General features: G+C 44.1%; 1 protein-coding gene across 1 annotated transcript in view; it reads right to left on the reverse strand.

Annotated features, from left to right (window-relative positions):
• The window catches only part of CSAD (cysteine sulfinic acid decarboxylase), a 218,050-nt gene extending 211,376 nt beyond the window's left edge, over positions 1-6,674 (reverse strand). The window contains exon 1 of the mRNA XM_077483876.1: positions 6,607-6,674. The gene's annotated coding sequence lies outside the window, so the exon portion shown is untranslated. The remainder of the gene's footprint in view (positions 1-6,606) is intronic.
• Positions 6,675-9,109: the final 2,435 nt, after the last annotated feature.

Below are 9,109 nucleotides of genomic sequence, written 5' to 3' on the forward strand. Positions count from 1 at the left end.
ATGCTCGACACTGGAGCGTGCCCGCAAGGTAACCCCCAGGGAGAGCTCTTCTCCTAGGTGGTTTCCCAATGCGGGGAGGAGCCACGAGCGCCATTGGGGGACGCTCTGTTCAAAATGAACTGCACAGTGGTGGTAAGTATATGTTTGTTATTTTATTGTTATATATTTTTTTTTAAAACAAGTGCTTACAACCCCTTGCTATTGTTTAAATGTTTTTATATCACAGCTCCCTGATCATGCCAATGTTCCATGAGCTTTAGATCTAAACACTACAGGTTAGAGCACACCTAAATTGTTAGCCCCACTCCTGAACCCCCAACGATTGCCTTCCCCTTAACTCAGTTGATTTTTTGTATTTTTCCCATTATGGGCGTAAGTGGGGCCTCATGTCTAAGGCCGCGTACACACGCGCGGACTGTTCGCCCAACTTTGTCCGTCCAACAGTTTCGGCAAACAGTCCGCTCAAACTTAGCATAGACGGACATGGCCACACACGACGGACGAACAGTTTGCTGAAACCGTGCGCGATGACGTTTCGGCACGCACGACGGATCGAAAATTTCGACGTCCAATACACTGCAATGCAACCTTCCGACGTGGAAATCCTTTCTGAGCATGCGCGAGACTTAGTTGGCCGAACAAGCCTACACACGAGCGAACAGTCCGCTGAAACCTTGTTTCAGCGGACAGTTTTTCGGAATTTCCGTAAGACCTTGTTCGGCCAACTGTCCGCTGAAACTGTCCGCTGAAGCCCCACACACGAGCGGACTGTCCGCCCAAACACTGTTCAGCGGACAAGGTTGGGCGAACAGTCCGCCCGTGTGTACGCGGCCTTAGATTTAGCTAAGGCCTCTTAAAGCCTAGAGCTGCCTCTGTCCCTAACTAAAATCTAGTGGGACCAATTGCCTTCAGAAGTCTCCTAATTAGTAAATAGAGTCCACCTGTGTGTAATTTAATCTCACTATAAATACAGCAAATCTGTGAAGCCCTCAGACATTTGTTCGGGAACCTTAGTGAACAAACAGCATCATGAAGACCAAGGAATACACCAGACAGGTCAGAAATAAAGTTGCGGAGAAGTTAAAAACCATTGCAAGCTTTGAACATCGTACAGAGCACTGTTCAATCCATCATTTAAAAATTGAAAGAGTATGGCACAACTGCACATCTACAAGGACATGGCCATCCACCTAAAATGACAGGCTGGGCAAAGAGTGCATTAATCAGAGAAGCAGCTTAGAGGAACATGGTAACTCTGGAGGAGCTGCAGAGATCCACAGCTTTGGTGGGAAACGGCTCAGGACAAGCTCAGAAAGTCCATAGCTCAAACAATTCTTCTTTTCTCAAATTTCAAACTCAGGACATGGCACGTTTGATTTCTATCCCATATCCACCAGACCACATGGTGTGTTGATACATTTAAAGTGTGTTTCGGGACAACTATTAGTCGTGCACTCCACAAATCTGGCCTTTCTGGAAGAATGGCAAGAAGAAAGCCATTGTTTAAAGAAAGCTATAAGAAGTCCCGTTTGCAGTTTGTGAGAAGCCATGTGGGGGACACAGCAAACAGGTAGAAGAAGGTGCTCTGGTCAGATGAGACCAAAATTGAACTTTGTGGCCTAAAAGCAAAACGCTATCACCCTGAACACACCATCCCTACCATAAACATGGTGTTGGCAGCATCATGTTGTGGGGATGCTTTTCTTCAGCAGGGACAGGGAAGCTGGTCAGAGTTGATGGGAAGATGGATGGAGCCAAATAAGGGGCAATAATGGAAGAAAACCGTTTAGATTCAGACTGGGGTGGAGGTTCACCTTCCAGCAGGACAATGACCCTAAACATACAGTGAGAGCTACAATGGAATGTTTTAAATCAAAGCATATTCATGTGTTAGAATGGTCCAGCCTATATCCAATTGAGAATCTGTGACAAAGCTTGAAAATTGCTGTACACAGATGCTCTCTATCCAGTCTGACAGAGCTTGAGCTATTTTGCAAAGGAGAATGGGCAAAAATGCCACTCTCTAAATGTGCAAAGCTGGTACAGACATACCATAAAAGACTTACAGCGAAAGGTGGTTCTACAAAGTATTGACTCAGGGGGGCTGAATACAAATGGACACCACACTTTTCACATATTTATTTGTAAATAAAATTGAAAACCATTTATCATTTTCCTTCCACTTTGTGTTGGTCTATCACATCAAATCCCAATAAAATGAATTTATGTTTTTGGTTGTAACATGACAAAATGTGGAAAATCTCAAGGGGTATGAATACTTTTTTAAGGCACTGTACATGAAAAGGAAAAAACACTTCTGGGTCCATGTTCTACTAGTGTATGGGATACCCTCAGCTGTCATGGACATAAGGGGAGAACGTCTAAACATTTGAAGAAACTCCTAGTGATGATACATTTCAATAAAAAGGTACTTTTCAAGTGACCACATTTGGTTGATGTTCCCTCACTTGCTGTCCCAGTGACAATGTTATCACCAGAACATAAAGTCAGATGGAATCTTTCCAAAAATAAAATAAAATATCAATAATAACGCATATATTATTTGAATAGGGGGAACGTTCCAATTGTGAGAGAGGAGGGTAGGTAGGAGTGAGTGCAATGATAGGAAATTGGTAGGAAGGGGGAAGTCCACTTTATTTGTTTATTGACATGCTGCCCCCCTGTGTTTGTTGTTTGTACTGCATGAATTATTGTATATTCCCCTTTGTATGATGTGACTTCCTCCTACAGGAAAGACACACTCTGACATCAGGACATAAATAGTGTAGTCATTGTTTAGGAAGAGGTGTATTTTGGAGATGATGCGGAGGTTGAGGCGGCAAACTTTGGAAAGTGATTGGATGTGGGACCAAAAGGAGGGTTCAGAGTCCAGGATTACATTAGCATTATGACATTTTGGGGTGGGTTGATGGTTGTGCCATTGACAAAAAATTGAAGGTAAGGGGCACATATGGGAGGAAATATTATGAGCTAGTTTTTGGACAGGATGAGTTTGAGGAAGTGGTGTGACATCCAGGCTGATATGTCAGTCAGTAAATTAGTGATACGTGAGGAGAATGATGTTGTGAGCTGAGGGGCAGATAGATAAATTTGGATGTTGTCAGCATAAAAATTATACTGAAAGCCATTGGAGGCTATCAGCTGACCCAGGGAGGAAATGTAGATTGAGAATAGGAGACATCCAACAACAGAACCTTGGGGGGCCCTCGATGGAGAAAGGAGAGGAGAGGAGGAAGCAGAGTTGTAAGTGACACTGAAGGTGCAGTGGGATAGGTAGGATGAGAGGCAATAAAGAGCACAGTAACAGAGGCAAAAGCCTTCTCTTATGCCTCCTACTGGCCACACTCTTCTGACTCTTTATACTGAGGCCTCTAAGCTGTGAATACCCATGCCACTTCAAATTCTTCTGATAAAGAAAATGTTTAATAAGAAGATCACTGTGTGGCTTGTCATTATATTTATACGCAATCTGGAATTTGGTCTTGGTGTTTTTTGGAGTGCACTGTGTTTTTTTTTTCAAATAGATTTTTTTGTTTTCATGTTTTATGGCACAATTTTCTGTGACGTTCCCTTTGTAAATGCAAGTTTATATTCAGATGCCATGTATTTATTTTTGCCAACACTTAAAGCGGAACTCCACCTAAGAGAGGAAGCTCCACTTGTTTTCACCCTCCCCCTCTCCACTGCCACATTTTGCACTTTTTGGGGGAAGTTTTGAAAGGTACCCACTCCCACTTCTGGGTACAATCGTCAATCTATGACATTTCCGACCTCTCCTCCTTTCCCCCGCTGCCTTCTGGGACACACACAGGTCCCAGAAGACGGTGGGATCATTCAGAAAGCGCAACACAACTCGTGCTCGAGCAGTAGGAAAGGTTTCACTGCTGGTTTTCTTTACTTACAAGGCTGGCGCCTGTGCCTGAAGCTAATTGACGAATCGGCTCAGGGTGCCAACATTGCGGGATCCCTGGACAGGTAAGAGTGTCCTTATATTTAAAGTCAGCCGTCACAGTATTTGTAGCTACTGACTTTTATTTTTTGTATTTTTTTTGTATTGCTCTTGCCCTTTGGAGGAGATTTTGCTGACACCTTAAAAGGCAGTGGGGTTACTAAAACTTGTGCAGCTGTGCATGGTAGCTAATCAGCTTCTAACTTCAGCTTATTCTATCAAGCTTTGACAAAAAAAATGGAAGCTGATAGGTTTCTATTCAGAGCTGCACCTGATTTTGCACTCTCCAGTTTTAGTAAATCAACCCCAATGTGTTAAGAGCATTCAACTGTCCCTACAAATTGAACTATAGTCCACTACATTGGCTTTAACTGTAAAGAGTCGGGCTGTTAATTCTCCTCCCGGATGAACAGGAAGTGTGTCCTGAGACACGATTGGCCAGGGAGTCCTACAAATCCCTGGCCAATTGGGTCACAGGAACTGCTTCCTGATTGGCCAAGAGGTGAATCAGGAAGACAATAGCGAATATTAATTCGCTATTTCACACAACTGGGTGGGCTTGGGGTGCAGTGCTCTGCACCCTGAGCCCACCATTTTTTGAAGTCAATTAAAGCTTTGGGTTCTAATCACATGCTTAAAAAAAAATCCTATTGAAATCCATGCGTCTGAGGCCCTGCATGTAGATTAGGGGCCGGGTGCATGGATTAAGGGGGCAGTGCCCCTGCACCCCATATGGATGGGCCACCACTGACTACATGTACAGTATCTCACAAGAATGAGTACACCCCTCACATTTTTGTAAATATTTTCTTATATCTTTTCATGTGACAAAACAAGAATTTACACTTTGCTACACTGTAAAGTAGTGAGTGTACCGCTTGTAAAACAGTGTAAATTTTCTGTCCCCTCAAAATAACTCAACACACGGCCATTAATGCCTTAACCGCTGGCAACAAATGTAAGTACACCCCTAAGTGAAAATATCCAAATTGGGCCAATTAGCCATTTTCCCTCCCCAGTGTCATGTGACTGTTAGTGTTACAAGGTTTCAGGTGTGAATGAGGAGCAGGTGTGTTAAATTTGGTGTTATCGCTCTCACTCTCTCATACTGGTCACTGGAAGTTCAACATGGCACCTCATGGCAAAGAACTCTGAGGAACTGAAAAAAATAATTATTGCTCTACATAAAGATGCCCTAGGCTATAACGAGATTGCCAAGACCCTAAAACTGAGCTACAGAATGGTGGCCAAAACCATGCGGTGGTTTAACAGGACAGCTTCCATTCAGAACAGGCCTCGCCATGGCCCGACCAAAGAAGTTGAGTGCACGTGCTCAGCGTCATATCCAGAGTTTGTCTTTGGGAAATAGACTTATGAGTGCTGCCAGCATTGCTGCAGAGGTTGAAGTGGTGAGGGGTATGCCTGTCAGTGCTCCGACCATACGCCACACACTGCATCAAATTGGTCTGCATGGCTGTTGTCTCAGAAGGAAGCCTCTTCTAAAGGTGATGCACAAGAAAGCCCTCAAACGGTTTGCTGAAGAAAAGCAGACTAAGGACATGGATTACTGGAACCATGCCCTGTTGTCTGATGAGACCAAGATAAACATATTTGGTTCAGATGGTGTCAAGTGTGCGTGGCGGCAACCAGACGAGGAGTACAAAGACAAGTGTGTCTTGCTTACAGTCAAGCATGGTGGTGGGATTGTCATGGTCTGGGACGGAATGAGTGCTGAGGCACTACAGTTTATTGAGGAAGCTATGAATGCCAATATGTACTGTGACATACTGAAGCAGAGCATGACCCCTTCCCTGCCCGCAGGGCAGTATTCCAACAGAACCCCAAACACACCTCCAAGACCACTGTTGCCTTGCTAAAGAAGCTGAGGGTAAAGGCGATGGACTGGCCAAGCAAGTCTCCAGACCTAAACCCTATTGAGCACCTGTGGGGCATCATCCTCAAATGGAAGGTGGAGGAGCGCAAGGTCTCTAACATCCACCAGCTCCAGGATGTCGTCATGGAGGAGTGGAAGAAGAATCCAGTGGCAACCTGTGAAGCTCTGGTGGACTTGATGCCCAAGAGGGTTAAGGCAGTGCTGGAAAATAATGGTGGCCACAAAAAATATTGACACTTTGGGCCCAATTTGAACATTTTCACTTCAGGGTGTTCTCACTTTTGTTGCCGCCGGTTTAAACATTAATGGTTGTGTGTTGAGTTATTTTGAGGGAACAGCAAATGTACACTGTTATACAAGCTGTACACTCACTGCTTTACATTGTAGCAAAGTGTAATTTCTTCAATGTTTTCACATGAAAAGATATAATAAAATATTTACAAAAATGTGAGGGGTGTACTCACTTTTGTGAGATAATGTATGTATAGATGGTAAAACAATCCTATGTCACCAGTACAGGAAGCAGAGGGGAGCACAGAAAGCAAAATAAAACCTAGCAGGGGATCTAGCTGTTTTTTTTTACTGTATCCAAAAAATATTTAAAAATTTGCCTGAGAAACACTTTAACAAGTATCCAGAAAACAAATATGAATACAGGTGAGGCTTATAATGACAGTCTAAAGCATGTAAAAAGACAAAACAAAAGAGAGTTATATACTATACTGAACTGAGAAGATGTTACCTGTATGATGAAGTGAACGTATATCCTGCAGGTATGAACGTAAAGCTGCTATACAGACATGAGCAAAGTGCAAACATATTATGGGCCTCAATTAGATAACAGAGTCCAGAGGTTCCACTTGTCTGTAAATAATCACCAGTGACTTGTTTGAAAAAAATAAATAAAAATCACACTATAGATTAGTTCATGTAAAATGCCGGCCACCAAATATAAAAAATGGTGGTTTTGACGAAGCACGCTAGTCATAGGAGACACATTACTTTTTCTGCCTTTGCCATATGCCTTGACCAGTGTAATTCAGAGGTACCCAACCTGCCTCTTACTGCTATACCACTTGTACTCCAACATCCCCATTTCTTACCCTTCTAAAATGATGAAACCACACCTTAATTTTGGAGTATAAATGCCCATAGCAGCCTATTTATTATTCACACCATATAAATAACTCCAATATCAAATATATACCAAAATATCACCTCAGTAACAACTTGTTTAACTCCAGTCTGTTGCTCTTTGACGGCACCCCCGAACTCCAACACATATTCCACCAATACACTGTGGTACCTTTTTCCACACAATAGGCCTCCAGCGGATAATCAGCTCGGAGACAACCCCCTTCCCGCAGTGCAACCATTACAGTATTCCAGCAACCTTTCGCTGGAATACACCGGAGGGGCAAATACTACCGATGAGCCCCCCACCCCTTTCCATCACATATGTTTACTGCCACCGTCAAAGACCAACAAAACACTGCCAATCCCCAGCTGCCATGACGACCATCTGCCATGCTACTGAAAGAAAGAAAACACATAAACGAACAAACACAGACAACATATAGGGAGGGTGGGAGGGAAAAACTGCCTCCTCCTTTCTTTCTCCACAACTTTCTGTTCCCCAGCCCAGTCCCACCTCCTCTTTATATATTACCACTCCCCCTTGGACTTTACTCATGGTCCCCTCCCCTCTTATCTCTTCATATTAACTCATGCATTGTCTCCCCTAAACACAATGTCATGCCAGACCCTGCACTACTTTTTCTTTTCGGTCTTTTCCGTTCCGGGCCTCACTTGACCAGTGTAGTTCAGAGGTACCCAACCTGCCTCTTACTGCTATACCACTTGTACTCCAACATCCCCATTTCTTACCCTTCTAAAATGATGAAACCACACCTTAATTTTGGAGTATAAATGCCCATAGCAGCCTATTTATTATTCACACCATATAAATAACTCCAATATCAAATATATACCAAAATATCACCCCCGTAACAACTTGTTTAACTCAAGTCTGTTGTTCTTTGACGGCACCCCCGAACCCCAAAACATATTCCACCAAACACTGCGGGACCTTTTTCCACATGATAGGCCTCCAGCGGATAATCAGCTCGGAGACAACCCCCTTCCCGCAGTGCAACCTTTTCCATCACATATGTTTACTGCCACCGTCAAAGACCAACAAAACGCCGCCACAGCCCGCAAGGATGACACCTTACCCTTAAGGGCTCCCCCACACCCCCAGGGCCCGCTGGATCCCATCTTGCACACCAGCACCCAGAAAACAATCCCTACTACCTCGAGGTGTAATCCAACAACCTCAATTACAGGCCCACATTAGTTTCCACCTCTACTTGCCTGATCACCACGCTCCCCATTCCGAGCCACAACCTCCCCCACCACCTAAGTGTTAGACAACCGTACGAAGTTGTAAAATATCTGACTTAACGTCTGAGATCAGCTCCCTGATCATTCAAACCCAAAAGTATTACCCCTTGCGTGCATAACCCAAACGACCGCCTAACGTTCCACTTCCGATATCACCTTGCTCCACCTCAACCTCTATATCCCTAGCCAGTGGGCACATGCCTCCCTCCTCTAACTACCCAACTGTCTGCCAACCAATCTCGCATCTGCTCTCTTGCCCCCCCAACAAACATACAGATAACAAACAAAATACAGACAAGGCGTATAAGTCCTCCATCTGGACGAAAAAACCCGCCAAACAAAGGCAGCACCAACTTTAAAGTAAACCCATGTACCACACACCACAGCTTGTATGTACAGCCTACCCCCCCCCCCCCCCCCACTTGTTTTTTTATTTTTTTATTCCACCACCACATGAAGGCATAGGTAAGCGCGTAATCTCATTGCTTCCCACCTACCATTCCTCCTTACCGCCGCCTCATCAAACCCACATCTGACAGCTTCTACTGCCGCCCCGATGCGGAAGGAGTGTGAAGCGTATTCTGCACCATCCAACCTTGTGTCCAAGTGGCATTTTCAGAACACCCACCCGAACTGGAACCTCGACCAATACTTCCCAACCTTGTGCCACATGAACTGCCCCCCCATGCCATCTGTTCCAAACCCTAGAAACTCCCTAACCATTTTGTCCCTTTTTTTTTATTACCCTGAAGCCTGGTAACACAAACAGAAGTACCTCCACCCCTCTAACCCTTTGATAATTAATTCATTTATTTTATTATTATTTTTTTTTTAAAATTGTC

This window comes from Lithobates pipiens, unplaced genomic scaffold (genome assembly GCF_037356315.1).
Source record: "Lithobates pipiens isolate NorthernLeopardFrog02 unplaced genomic scaffold, aLitPip1_a1.2 Scaffold_16, whole genome shotgun sequence".
Classification (NCBI taxonomy): Eukaryota; Metazoa; Chordata; class Amphibia; order Anura; family Ranidae; genus Lithobates; species Lithobates pipiens.